The 15,215-nt window shown below is 44.7% G+C and overlaps 1 protein-coding gene across 5 annotated transcripts in view; it reads left to right on the top strand.

Moving 5' to 3' along the window:
* The window catches only part of SEC16B (SEC16 homolog B, endoplasmic reticulum export factor), a 56,502-nt gene that overhangs the window by 843 nt on the left and 40,444 nt on the right, over positions 1-15,215 (top strand). For 3 of the 5 annotated variants that reach the window (XM_045048653.1, XM_045048650.1, XM_023247283.2), the window contains exons 2-3: positions 13,352-13,489; positions 13,866-14,345. The exons of 1 other annotated variant lie outside the window; for it this stretch is intronic. The gene's annotated coding sequence lies outside the window, so the exon portion shown is untranslated. The remainder of the gene's footprint in view (positions 1-13,351; positions 13,490-13,865; positions 14,346-15,215) is intronic. One more of the 5 variants, XM_045048651.1, reaches the window with a different exon arrangement.

Genomic DNA, 15,215 nt, shown 5'->3' with positions numbered 1-15,215 from the left:
GGTCTTGTCTTACAAAACAAACTTCAACTGTGGCTAACGCTGCTTTCAAACTCCTTAAAGTGCCTGCATACTGCCGCAGGGGCTGTCCCCTGTGGGATGGCATGCATTGCTAATGTGCAAAGAGAACACGGGATTTCAACTTGCATAAAAGTTTTAGGCAGGTTTGATTGTGGGAAGATGGAAGGAGCCCTCAGCAGTTACAGTGTTTGGGGCAGAGAAGGGAGCCTGTTAAATATTTTAAGGAGGATTCAGGTTGGTTAGGGCTGACTTGGACGCAATGTGGAAACTTCTGTTCTCAAGCTCTATAGATGACTTGGGGTGGGGTGTCTGCCAACCCAATGACAAATGAAACCCTGGCATGGACCCCTTAGCAAGGAGTGGCTCTACAGTTGCTGTTCCCAAGGCTTCCACCCTGGAAGGCGTGTCCAGAATCTCTGGTATTTGCAGAGTTCATAAACCATGTGTTTATGGGTTGGTGATTTTTTTTTTCTTTCTGTTCTGTTGAGACCTTTTACTCTGACGTTTATCTCTGCATGACCTCTGCATATCTCACAGATGACCAACAGCGATCCACGCTGAGTGTGGCTACCTGACTAACACAGTTTTGCTTGTCACCTCTCTGTTGGGGATATCTAAGTGAACTATGTGAAAGAGGTTCCTGGCCCTGCGGAGTTTGCTGCCCAGCAGGAGAAACAGATGTTAGGAGAGGACAAAGGAATAGTGGGTGGGGAGTCAGGAGACCTGGAATCGGGTCCTGGCCTCGATCCCAATTAACCATATGGCACTCTGGGCTTCAGTTTGTGCACTATAAAATGAGTGGGCTGGAAAGGATAACCTCTTCAGTAACTGATTCCTCACCTAGTGTGAGTTTTCCCTTGCTGAACAGATTTTCACACGGCCTTAAATTTGCTCCACATCTAATTTGGGAACAGGGCTGGGAGGGCCTTTATTTATGAAACAGGCCTCACTTATCAGCAACCAGGCTTTATCAGATTGTGATTGTTATGTAATAGAAACTTGAAGGAGCCTCCTGGATGGGCCCACTTACGATGTGATATTGGTAGGAGGAAAGGTTGCTTCCAAGAAAGAAGTCCTAAAGGTAGCAATTCCATACAGATTCATCTTAAATATCTGAGTTTCTATTTTCAAATGGTTATTGATCGGGACCGGTTACCTTTTCAACTGCTGCTGATCTTTGAGGGGGAAAAGACACAAAAGCCTGACACGAAGGAAAACGAAAACTGCTTGAAATAGGTGTGATTCACAGGCTACAGCTTGAAAGAAATTAAACTGAGTGAAAAATAAGCCAGGCTGTGGTTTCAAATAAAATAGAAAAAATACCATTAAAAAAAAAGAAGAAAGAAAAAAATAGAAAATATCCACCATTGGTGACTATGCAGTGCATCCTTGGCTTCCTGAAATCTATCACCATCAGCTCAGTCAGTTTTGGCCTTGGAAGTTGTGGGAGTTTCATTAGCATGTTTTAATAGAATGATGGATAACATCAATTTCTTTTTTTAAAAAATCAATTTCTTTGATATAATTAGTATGCATACTCCCCCCCCCCCGCCCCCATCAGCTTTGCCTAGCCTCACTCACAAAATTAGCCACATGCTCATTCTTATGTCCCTCACTGCCCTCTCTCTCCTCAGTGGCGTAAGTATACTTCCTGACCCCTGAGTAATCCCTTCTCTTGGGCTATGAACTCCATACCCATTGGCCTCCTGGGGGACCACATCCATCAGTCATTCCCTTTATTACCCCATCTCTTCTGTCTCTTGTCTAATTGGCTTTCCACTATAGTGTCTCCCATTTTATACCAACCATCCAACCAATCAGCCCAGTGAACAACCCCTCAGGGTTTCTCCTCACCGTCTACCCTTTTCAGACCATTCTGCCCACCCTATGGAATCCAGGGAATGCTTTCAAGTTCTTATAGAACTTGATCTCTTACTGCATTTTTTCTCTTTACCTCTTCCTCTTTCTTGACATGCTATCCTTCCTTGATTTTCTTGATGCTGTTCTAACTTATATCTTCTCAGTCCACATGGACTTCTTTTTCTCTGATTTTACCTTAAGTTATTATTATTATTATTATTATTATTATTATTATTATCATTATTATTTGAAATCTGTGCTCTTCCTCAACAATCTCATCCATATCCATGATTTTAATTATGACTTGGGTGCTGATAACACCTAAATCAAAGCACAGACAAATCTTTAGGAAAGAAGAAACATACAAACAAACAAATCTCACCCACCACAAATGTGAGTTCCTGCAGACTTCTCTCAGGAGCTCCTGACTCATTCACTGCCTGAAACACCTCGAGGACATTGTCCGGCGGGCAGCTCCACTTGCCATGGCCACCTCAACTTTCCTTTCCACCCAAAACCTGCTTCTTCCAGTTAAATACATTTCAGTCTTCATCAGGGACATCACCAAGCCAGAGCTGTGTAAATTCAACTAACCTCTAAAATTCATTTATTCTGCTTCCTCATTCTCTCTCGAATCTGACACCCACCCCTGCTCACACATGCCTTTCCACCAGCGCTTTAGTTTGGCTTGTATGGACTTTAAAAAGAAGGATGTTGGCAACTGCCTCTTAAGGCTCACCCTGCCTTCAGTCTGGCGCTCCCCAAACCATTCTTTACATTGTGACTTGTGTGATTTTTTAAAAATGCTCCTCATACTATTCAGCAAAAAATCCCAGACCTTCATGACTCATTCCCAGCTTGGCCATACGGACTCCTTTCTCCCATTTTCCTGAATAGGCATTACCCTCTAGTCCGATTGAATATGGTGGGTCACCAGAGCCTGCCCAGCTGAACATCCCCTCCATGTCCTTGTACCTACTGATTCCTCTTCTGGAACCACCCCCATGCCCCAATTCACCCTGTTAAGTGCTAATTATCCATTAAGGTTCCGTGAGTGTTTCTATCTCAGGAAGCCTTGCCTGAGTTGGCTGTCTTTCCCGGATCATATAATAACTTTTGTAACAATTATCATATTTTATTAAAGTGATTAATTTACTTCATTTGCCTGTTCAGTTGACGGTAGAAATCTAAGAAATAGAATTGTGTCTTATTTCTGTATCCCTAATGCCTACAACAGCATGAGGCACATAATTGTTCTTCAGTAAACTATTATTGAATGAATGAATGGTGGACAGATGGCTGTCTGTGGCTTTAAGCTGATATTCTATTATCTCAGTCAACTCAATGGGAAACACATTTCTTTCTCAATAGTCCAAGTGTAAGTTTGGGGAGGATGCTTCTTGGATGTGTCCCTGGGCATGTGCTAATTGCTGAATTAATCACTGTAGCCAGGTGAGCAGGCAAGACTCTTACTATCTAGGTATGAATTTTGTTCATTGTTAGAGAGAGGGATATGGTCAGTCCCATACATGCTATATAAACTGATAGAGGCAGGGAAGTTCATCACAGAAAAACTGATGATTTATTACCAGAAGCCAGAGGATAGGATGCTTGGCAGGTACAGCCCATGTTCGCCATATTGTGTGCAGACAGTCTAGGTATTGGGGAGAGCTGGGGCTACACTTTGCTCCATGTGGCTGGCTGAGGCAGCTTAGAGAGTCTCTTCAGTCTCAGCTCGTATTACTGCTGTCTTAGTCTGCTCCACCATTAGATGGCGGATTATAAACATATGGGTGGGTTATGAACAATGGGAAATTATTCCTCACAGTTTTGGAGGCTGGGAAAACTAAGATCAAGGTGCTGGCAGATTCGGTGTCTGGTGAGGGTCTGTTTCCTGGTTCATAGGCGACCTGGGTCCTCTGAGTCTTTGTGTGCACTGTGTCTTCACATGGCAGAAGGGGCCAGGGAGCTCTCTGGGGCTTCTTTTAGAAGAATCCTAATCCCAGTCAAGAGAGCTTTATCCTGTGGCCTAATCACCTCCAAGCCTCTACCTCCTAATACCATCTCACTGGGGATTAGGTTTCAACATACGAATTTTGGGAAGACACAGGCATAGTCCCCAGCAACTTATTTTTGTATTCTAGGCTCCAACCACACGACACATAAAACCCACCGATGATATGCTGAAGACACAGGCCCTCCTTTGTCTCGGAGCCATTTTAATATCCCTCCTTCTGTGGGGAACACATTCTCTCTTGCTCTCCTTCCCCTACTTCCAGGCTAATGTACTCAGTTTCTCACCCATTTCCTGGTTATTAAATAGGAGCAGGGACTCTTTGGGGTTCCTTTGGCCTAGTCCTTCTGTTTTATTAGAGAAACTATGTAGAGTCGGCTGATATAGGAAAAAACATTTTTATTACAATAAATAATGAACTCGTATTTGTCTCACATATTATTTGTTGAATGATGGAAATAATTATTTTCACTCTAGGGGTAAGGCTATATACTCCAGTCAGTTTCATTTAATGACATCATTCATTCAACAAATGCCACGGGGACCAGCATGAGGTCATGGTGTCATACTGTCAATGTCATGGTGTTTGCATCTTTAGTGAGAAAGGAAATAGTCTCAGGAAGCTTGTACAGAAACTACATCACAGAAACAATGTCGGGAAAGGCAGTAAGTATTTACTCAGCACGCCAAGACTCTCTAATGCTCATTTATGGGATCCTCCCAGAAAATAATGAACTTTGGCCATCTCCCTTGTGATACCTGCAGACATTTATGCTTAGCAAAGAAAATTCTCCATCATCTTGACATGCCCTTCAATGCCCTCCAGAAACTGAAGTTTGAACTTTGTTTTTTGGCATCATAAGTGGCTCCTCTGGAAATTGCCCTGATGTGCTAAATTGAGCATTAGAACAGCACTCCTGGGGATCTTTGCTGTATCTGCAGTCACTTATTCCAAACTGAGAGAACAGGGACATGAGCGCCACCAAAACACGTGCGTGCACTCACGCTCTGTACAGGCAGAGGCTATTTCTGTCCATGGAACAGTGGGCAGAGGAGGAGAACCAGCAAAGTGTTATGCACCTTTGCTGACTAACAAATGGGACGAGGAGAAAATACAGGAATTAATCTTTGAGTTCTTATTTTTATGACTATATCTATAACAGGTTGAATGAACCTATTTACACGGATAGATAGCTTTGAAGATTGTAATCATTGTATTTCCATGGAATAGATTTCTGAATAATTGCATTTTTGTGTTAAATATGTCACAAGGCTGTTCCTAACCAGAATGCTTTTCATTTAAAAAAAATGTTTATTTGTTTATTTAGAGAGAGAGCATGAGCAAGAATGAACAGGGGAGGGGAAGAGAGGGAGGGAGAGACAGAATCCCAAGCAGAGGCTCTGCGCTCTCAGTGCAGATGTGGGCCTCGAACCCACAAACCATGAGATCATAACCTGAGCCGAAATCAAGAGTTGGATTCTTGACCAACTGAGCCACCCAGGCGCCCTCTAACCAGTATGCTTCCCCGAGCAAAACTTTGACTAGAAGTCCTGTGGTTGATTTTCCTCCACTTGATGATGTGCTCACACTATGTGAGTTTGGTGAAATCTCCTACACTTTCTGGTTTTGCTTTTATTGTCCTCAAACCAACAGACTCTCTACTGATGCCACTGGGTAATGAAAACAATGAACCAAAGATGGGCATCTCTGGGGAAAACACGTTATGAATGTAATGGGTAATTACGGTGAGAGAGAGAGGGAGGAATACAAATAGAAACCAATAGTCTCAGATTCGATTCTAAGCCAATAATAAAGAACAATTAAGATAAAAAACTAAATATGAACTGCAGTAATGAAGACTCAGTAAGAACATATACCCTGAAGAGCGTAGAGACTAACTCTACTGATGTGCTCTCTGAAACAATGACATTAACAACAAGCATTTGTTGAACGCTTCATACATGTAGGTGCTGCGCTAAGTGCTTTTCCTAGATCATGCATGTATTTATTCATCAAATATTAATTGAACACCTATGACATACAGTGGACTGTACATTATCTCATTTAGTCCACCACAACCTTGTGAAGATATCTATTATTATGCAATCATTTAACAAATGAGGATGCTTAGCCTGAGAGGTTAAGTAATTGGCTTGACGTCTTCCAGCGAGTCATGGAGGTTTTGGGACTCAAACCCAACTCTGACCACAAAGCCTGGGCTCTTGACTGCACCATAGTCATAAGCATGGCATGTCACACCTTTAACAAATGTAAGGAACCTGGAAAAGGGAAAGGCAAAGATCTTTTGAAAACCCACTTCCCCCTTTAACAGTCACTTTGGTGTCTGTCCATAGTTCATTTCATTTCATGCACATTACAGCCCTGTGATGTACTTTCTAGACTTCATTTTAAAGATGAGGAAACTGGGTCTCATAGATAATCAGTGATTTTTCCCCCCCTGAGACACATGGCTGGGAACTGGCATAATTAAACCTAAATCCAAATTTCAATTCCTATTTTCTTTCCGCTGGGCCTTTGCTACTCAAAATGATTGAGGGAAGGAAATTTAATCAGGAAACATCAGTGGGACTGGGGCTGTGTAACCTGGAGGGGAGAAGGGGGCTGAGCGGCATGACTGCTTTCCCTGGTTCAAAGAGTTCAAAGGAGAGTTTGAATCACACATGTGTGTTCTACATCAGAAAGGGCATCTTGACTCTGAAATATTGGGGGTGTGTTTCCATAAGGAGCCTGAGGACCCACCTTCATGGGAGAGCCAACTCTTCCTGCCCCAGGTAAACCGAGAGAGTCACGGAACTCCTGGGCACCCTATAGAGTCTTATGTGGTAGAGAATCTGAATCCAGCCATGGAGCTTGGGGGGGCCAAGGGTCTGCGCTGTGAGTGAGGACTTGGATACTGCTTCACCTGCAGGGATGGATGCTTTCTAGAGATTCTTTCCAGCTCATCAGTGTGTGTCTGGATGTCTGTTCTTGTTCAGAATGTGTCTCTCAAACGTTTCCAGTAAATGGCAGGGAGCGATCTGGGGGTGCAGGGCATGTGCATGGAAATGTGTGAGCGTGCGTGCATGTGTCTATTTGTCCTACTGCAAGTGTGAAATTTCTTTGGAGTCTCATGCTTCATAGTAAAAAGTAATACAAATGTGAGTTTTATTCCTTGATATTCAATAATACAATATTTGTATTTGCTCAAACTTAAAAATACACTTTATTTTATTAAAACATTTTTTTAATGTTTATTTATTTTTGAGAGAGAGAGAGAGACAGCGCGAGCAAGGGAGGTACAGAGAGAGAGAGAGGGAGACACAGAATCCGAAGCAGCCTCCAGGCTCCGAGCTGTCAGCACAGAGCCAGACGCAGGGCTCGAACCCACGAACTGTGAAATCGTGATCTGAGCTGAAGTCGGATGAAACTGACTGAGCCACCCAGGTGCCTCTAAGATATATTTTAAAATGGCTTATAACTTTAAATTGGTGCTTATCCTGTGGCATCCTGCACCGTCGCTGGGGCTGCAAGTACTGTGCTGCGGTGTGAGAAGCACTGGGCTGTACATTGTTGAAGTTTCTAATTCTCATGATCTTGCTTTAACTCATTCCTTTTGTCCTATGCAGTATTTGACATCATTTCTCTATTTTCCCCTGATCTCCTGGCTCAATGGGGGGGGGGGGCACTGGATTAAGAACCTGTAGATTTCCCAGTGGTAATAGATACTCAGTTAATCCCTTACTAATGATTTGTGCATAACAGTTCCTAGGCACTTTACAGCATTTCCAGGAAAATAACATTTATTGAGCATTTACTATACGCCAAACATTTTGTAGGTTTTAATCTCATCAAACCCTTATAATACCTCTGTGAGATAGCTTCTGTTATTATCCCCGTCTCACAAATGATGAAAAGGAGACAGAATAACTTGCTGAGTTCACGCAGCCAGGAGGTAGGGGAGCTGGAGCTGAGATTCACTTCCCAGGCAGGCTTGTTATTCTGGGGTCACCGGAATAAGTTGTCCTGCTCCTCTGGGGTATTCGGGTCCTGTTAGCCTTGCTGGCTCGGAGAACACCCTGAGCATATTACAGCCCTTTCTTCTCGTTAGTGGCTGTGTGAGTCACCTCAGCCTGTTGGCACTTGGTGTGAGGTCAGCAGTCACAGATCCATCTGCCCCCTGGGATTGGGGGCATCAACAAAACTGGGTGGAGGGTTGGAGAGAGGGGAAGGTGGACCACCCCCGCCAGCCCAGGCTCATAGGGAAGAATGGAGTCATTCTTTTTCTTGCGTGATGTACTTCTTGGCTCTTGGCAGCGGAGGTGGATGTAGGGAGGGCCAGTTTGCAGGCAGCCGGGCAGGTGGCATTTAAAGGAGCTCTTGTACACGGTGTTCCTCGCTCCTGTAGGAAATCTGCTTTGTGCCCAAACCTTCACTTCCCTTGTGGTAAGAGCAACAGCAACAGTCCCGGGGTTGGCAGGTGGCTCACGGTGCCCGTGCCAGGCTAATTGTCTCTGGCCCTCGGACCACGCTTTCCTGGCACGCGGCCTTCCTGGTAACTGGAACTGCTGACTGGCACGTGCTGTGCTGAAGGAAGGGGTCAAAGCCTTGGCAGCCAATGACCGGCCGCGGCCACGAGGCCCACATCTCCAAGGCTGGCTCCAGGCGGTAGCTTTGCCGCAGTCAGGGGGCTGCTCTGTGTCCAACCTTCGCCCCTGGACTCATTCTTAGAGTCACAGCCAGGAGATGCCTGCGAGGAGAGCCTCGGCGTCTTAGGTGTTGTTGGGGATGCAGGTGTGGACATTATCCAGTTATTCCCGCTGTTACGAAGAGGGTTTTTTGTTTGTTTTTATTATTGTGATTTAATGTTCTTCTTTTTTTTTTTCCACCTCCCACTTGGAGCACGTCTCTTAAGCATCTGCGGGGACCTCATTTTAACAAGGCGTGCAGATGATTGGCATCGGTTTCTGTCTCCTTTGTGTCCCACATGCCAGCCCTTTAACCACTCTCTGGTCAGTCCCCTTAACTCACTGCCTCAACGTTCTCTTTTCCTTTCTCTAGAAAGCCTGTCCCAGAGTTTAGTCCTCTATTCAGGAGGTGGAAACTACTGGGTGGAATCTGATGGTTAGACTACTGCTGTCGTCGGTTTAAGGTGTCCACTCATATACAAAGAAACTCTTGACTGAGCTCGTGTCATGTGTCAGGCACCATGCTAGGCACGTGGATTGTCACGTGGAATGGAGCACAGCTGGTCGGTATGCCCATGGAGCTTCAGGTCTAATGACAGCTGCATTTCCAATGCGCTTGTTCCTCTGAGCCCATGTCCCTGTTAAAGCCCACTCCCACTTTCCACACTGGCTGATGCAAACCCTCCTAATGTTTCTCGAGTCTGTTACCAAATCCTCCCTGATCTCCAGCCAATGGAACTTGGCAGTCCATTCCACAGAGAATTCTCCATATCTGGTGCCTTTATGCACAAGCCTCTCCCCATGTGTGCCCATCTCCACCCCCCTATCCCTTTCTCAAGGAAGAGGTGTCCTTCCTCTTAGCGAGTTCACTTTGTGCTCCTATACTCTGGATCCCATATGAGCAGCCTCTTTGGGGATTTATTCCTTTAGAAAGCGTGTTTCCTTTCTCTGTCTCTATGGGAATCAGCATATAACTCTCTTTGGTCTTGTCCACACTACAACAGCTCTTCAGAGCTGAGTGCCCACAGCAACCCCAGCTTTTGCACCTTTTCTTCGCATCCAGTCTTCTACATACGCTGATTTGACTTTCAGTCTCCTTCTTCTTACTCTCCACTCTCTGTATGAGTGACTTCTGTGTCGAATACCTCACTCCCTTGACCAGAGTTCTACCGAAGTTGGCCGTGTTATGATCATCAAATCTCCTGGTTAAATCCACTGATGCCAAGAACACTTCCGCCTGTTGCCTTTTTCCACATTTCCCTGAAGTTTGGCATTGTCGACCGCTCTCCTACTTTTGAAGCCATCCCCTCCCCTGGCTCCTGAGACACCATCTACCCCTGGCTGTCTGCCTACCGTTCTGACCCTCCTTATTCTTCTTCATGGGCTCCTCTTCTGTATCCAGCTGTGGGGGTTGGTGTTCCTCAGAGCTCCTTTCTAGGACCTGTCTTCTAATTCTAAGAATTTTTAAGGCAATACTACCCATGCCTATGGCTTCAATCACCATGTCTCCCTCCTCAGACCTCTCTCTTGAGCTCTAGACTCTTAGTGTCTACTAGTTCTTGACCACTGATTACCTCTGCCCACGGGCCCCTCAGTTAGCAAGTCCGACACTGAAGTCATCATCTCCTTACCAAGCTGGCTCCTCTTCCAAGATTATTATCCCCCCCCCAAAAGACAGTGTGGTCCCCTCTCTATGGCCTAGAAACTTGGAATCGTCCTTTACTTCTCTTTCTTCATTTCATATGTTCAACAGAGTATCATTTCATGTTGATTCTATTTTATAAATATAAATACATATATATGTATATATATTGTATTTCTCTCCTCTTCTCCATGTTTGGATGTCTACTGCTCCACTGAACTGAAAGCTTCTATAGGGCAGGGATTGTATGTTATTTACCTTTATCTCCTATGAATATGACAATGCTGAACATATAGTGGATGTTTAATAAACATTTGTGTAGTGAATGAATGACTTCTGGAATTTTCTTTCCAGAAGAGAAGACTGAGCACAGTTAACCAAACTTGGACACTGCCCCATTTTAGTGTAACTGTTGCATAGGGGTGCATAATTATTGCTGACATTACAGTGACACATTTGGGCATAGCACTGATTAAAAATAATGTTAGTTGATTTTTTTCCTTAAAAATAGCATGTTTATTGTAGAAAAGTTAGAAGAGAAAAAGAACATCATCCACAATTCCATTATCCAGACAAACAGTTACTGTTAATCTGTTGACATAGGACCTCTCAGTTTGTTTTCTAAATTTTCACTTTGAGTAAAGAAATTGGGTCAAGCCTGAGGCATGTCTCAGCCACTGAGTTGTCCCGTGCAAGAGTAAGCAGTAATTAAATCATAGTGTACACAGCTTCGTGGCAAACCTGACCTGGATCTAGGTGGGTGTTGACATCCATCAGCACTAATCTGGTGGGTAGAGATTAACAGCATTATTAGCAGTGATGATACTTTTGTTAGATGTCAAACCAGGGTAGTTATTCCTGTGAAAAGCAAGATTTTCATCAGTGGTCTGGCATTTGGAATGGGGAACAGAGACTGGGAAAGGAAATTCACATAAATTAGCAAGCAGCCCGGGCTCCAATTCCAGTGGATAGTAGGAATGAAGAGCAGGAATCAGACATGAGGACAGGACATGTGGGGAAGGGGTAATGTGAAATCTGTAGCTGTTCCAGCATGAGGAAGACTACGGGATGATGCAAGGGCGTTGCCAAGGACTTGGGGTGTCAGGACTAATTTTAGCCCACCTCCTGGTGGGGACGAGATGCTAATGTACTGTCAAGCTGGACAAATCTGGTTAGAAACCAGGAGGAATTGAGCAGCCAGGTTGAGAGACTTAGTAACTGTAGATATGTGGGGCTGGTAAAAGCAGGGATTGATAAATCCCAAACCTTTGGAGCGGTGAGATCTATTTCATTCTATGATCTATTTCATTCTATGACCCATATAGCTGTTATGTGCCATATGTCGATATAAAATAATTAAAGCTAATTAAAATTAATTTTGGTTGGTGAGTGTTTGAAGAGTTTCATAATAACTCTTGAGATAATTAGAGATGCTTTGGGATGTCACAAAAGGAGCATTTGGAATAACTGGGCTAGATGTTTAAACCAGAGATGTGCAATGAAAACTAGTAACAGAATGATAATTCTGTGGTTGGAAGAACACTGAATCAGGAAGGAGGACTTGGGGGCTGTTCTCCGTACGCTGTTAAACTGGCTCTCTGAAATCAACAGCAACCACCTTGCTTTGTAGCATTTGGGGGTTTCTGTGTAAAACTTCCCACCAGGGTGGACTCCAGATTACCAACGGTTTAACTACTGGCTCACACAATTCCTGAATATTTAAGAATCAGCTCTTGGAAGCCTGGTGCAAGGGAACGCCCAACAGACCATTGTAATCCTGACCGAGCAGTCCAGTTAGCTTTGTGATCTTGGGTAAATCAGTTCACTTCTCAGGATCTTAGTTTTATTATCAGTAAAGTGAAGTCACTAAAATAACCTCAAGGTCCCTTCCAGAGTTGGCATTCCAGTAATGTAGCTGGTGTTAAAGGTAGGACTACCATCGTGTCATAAGCCAAAAGAGTTACATCAGATTTTCATGAATGCTATTGTGATGTGCTGGAACACATAATTTGATACCTGGGTCTGTGTCATAATCAAACCTCTTCCGCTTCCTGCTGTTAATGTGTATGTCCTTCGCTAGTATTTCTTTTTAGGAGGGTTAAAAATGGCAGTACAGACAACAGCTCACCAGTGGGAGTAAGAAACCATTACCAGGGTCAGAGAATTCTACACCCAGTTCGTCGGCAGGCCCTAGGAGTCGGCTGAGGGTCTGGGACAAAATCGTATAGTTTAGGGACATTGATTGCCTTATCTGACCGTGAGATCCACCCAGGTGGTCTTCCCTAGACTAACAACAGGAGAGGTTAACCTGCTCTTGCTTTTTGAAGTCAAGGCCTGTGTGTTTCGTAGTTAAGTGTCTCAAGTCCTGGTACATAACAGGGCCCCAGTAAGTATTTGTTGAAAGAAAGAATAAGAGATTTGAGGCTTTTAGAACAAATTCTGAATTTTTAAAAATTTTTCCCCAGCTTTATTGAGACGTAATTGAAATATAACACTATGTAACCTTAAGGTGTATAACATGATGATTTGCTGAATTTTAAAATAGTAATTCACTTGGGGCGCCTGGGTGGCGCAGTCGGTTAAGCGTCCGACTTCAGCCAGGTCACGATCTCGCGGTCCGTGAGTTCGAGCCCCGCGTCGGGCTCTGGGCTGATGGCTCAGAGCCTGGAGCCTGTTTCCGATTCTGTGTCTCCCTCTCTCTCTGCCCCTCCCCCGTTCATGCTCTGTCTCTCCCAAAAATAAATAAATGTTGAAAAAAAAAATTAAAAAATAAATAAATAAATAAAATAGTAATTCACAAGTGGATGTGAGCTTCTCCGTGTCTGCCTGAAGAAATGCATTTTTTTTTCTTTTCTTTTTTTTTTTTTTTAATTTTTTTTTCAACGTTTATTTATTTTTGGGACAGAGAGAGACAGAGCATGAATGGGGGAGGGGCAGAGAGAGAGGGAGACACAGAATGGGAAACAGGCTCCAGGCTCTGAGCCATCAGCCCAGAGGCCGACGCGGGGCTCGAACTCACGGACCGCGAGATCGTGACCTGGCTGAAGTCGGACGCTTAACCGACTGCGCCACCCAGGCGCCCCAAGAAATGCATTTTTTAAAGACAAAAAATTGTTTTCTTTTTGTAATAGAAAACTGACCGGTGCCTTCAGTTCGATGCATTTTCCTTCCATCGGACAACACAAGTGATTACACAAGCAGAACCCGACAGGGAGAAACATGAATGAGAAAAACCCAAACCAGACAAACCAGCTGTTTACTACCCACCAGTGAGTGTCTGCCTGCCTCAACCAGTGGAATTAGCTTATTTTTTTCATTAAAAAAATTTTTGTTTTTTAATTTTGGAGAGAGAGTGAGAGACCACGAGTGGGAGAGGAAGAGAGAGAGAATCGTAAACGGGTTCCACGCTCAGCACAGAGCCCAACGTGGGGCTCCACCCCACAACCCTGGGATCGTGGCCTGAGTCAAAATCAAGACTCGACACTCAACTGACTGAGCCACCCGGGTACCCCAGCTCATGTGTTTTGGAAGGAAAAGATCATACTCATTGATAAAGCATATATATTTCTCTATCAGGTGCCACTTTACTAATATTTAATCCTCATAGTGACTCCCACAAGCTAAGTATGGTTATTTCCCTTTTAGAGAGGAAGAAACTGAGACTCCGAGAGGTCGAGCATTAGGGCCGACAGTTGCAGCGCCATGAGTCAATGCCCCAAAGGTGGTGCTCTTCTCACAGGCCAGGCGCCCTCAGGCTTTCTGGATTTCCTCTCCCTGCTTTCTCGGTTCCTTGTTTGCTCTGGGATTTGGATGTAAGTCAGTCTGGCTCAGCCCATGACCAGGCAAACAGAAGCACCAGCCTCCGACAGGGTTCCGAGCAAATACGCCAAGTCAGGCCTGTCCTAGGCTGGGGTATCCGGGCTGTACTTTGCCCTAGTGAATCAGCTCCATGGAGGCCAGGTGGTTGCAACAGATAACTGACTGGCTGTAGGTCTGAAGGCCAGGTAAGTCTTGGTAGATGTGGCGCCTGGACTTTGACATTCTCCAAGAGGAGAGAGACACTTGCGGGCCTGGAGAGAGCTGAAGGAAGCCACGCTGACGGAAGGTGGGAAGCCGTCTGAGCAGGTGTGTGGGGATGCTCGCTCCCTTGCTTTCTTTCTCTTGGCTCAGCTGTACTGTCAGAATGGGAAAGTCAATATCACCCTTACTGGGGCCAGGAGGGTCACTTATGTGAATGTGGAAGTGTGGCTTGTCACTGGAGATGTGATGCCTTCACTTTGAGAACCTTGGGTGCCTTTCATTTGGAGTCCTTTGTTTTTTTTTTTTTTTAATGTTTATTTTATTTTTGAGAAAGAGAGAGCGTGAGCAGGGGAGGGGCAGAAAGAGAGGGAGGGAGACACAGAATCCGAAGCAGGCTCCAGGCTCTGAGCTGTCAGCACAGAGCCTGAAGCGGGGTTCGAACCCACGAACTGTGAGATCATGACCTGAGTCAGAGTCAGATGCCCAACTGACTGAGCCACCCAGGCGCCCCTCATTTGGTGTCCATAATTATAACCTGAGGTCTAACCTATGGGAGTTGATACCTCAATAATAGAATGATGTGATTTCAGTGAAGAGATTGGGTTTTGTGCCTTCGTGGTTGGAGAAGGGCTGTCTAGTGAAAATATCTGGGGACAAGACAGGCGAAAGAGGCTTTCCTCTTGTCGAGTTTACTTGTGTCCAAATAGTATTGAGTTCTATAAACCTTCAGGGAGGACCCAGGTGCCCTTTCACTGTGTTGGGACACTTGGATTTTGCTGGGATTTTTTGGAAAAAGCTTTCATTGCACCTGACTGTTTTCAAGGGAGGGGGCTGACACTTTAGGAAGGAAGGTGGGAGTTTTTCTGAGCTGTGATAGGTCTGAGGTGGAAGGCACTTCTGTGCCTTGCTCTTCTGGTATGTTCTGCTTACAGCTCTTGGCTCAGAGCTGTGGACCCTGGCTCCATGGCATTCAAG

Source organism: Felis catus, chromosome F1 (genome assembly GCF_018350175.1).
Source record: "Felis catus isolate Fca126 chromosome F1, F.catus_Fca126_mat1.0, whole genome shotgun sequence".
NCBI classification, from domain to species: domain Eukaryota; kingdom Metazoa; phylum Chordata; class Mammalia; order Carnivora; family Felidae; genus Felis; species Felis catus.
The sequence above is the reverse complement of the archived record's forward strand: the minus strand, read 5'-3'. Positions and strand labels throughout refer to the sequence as shown.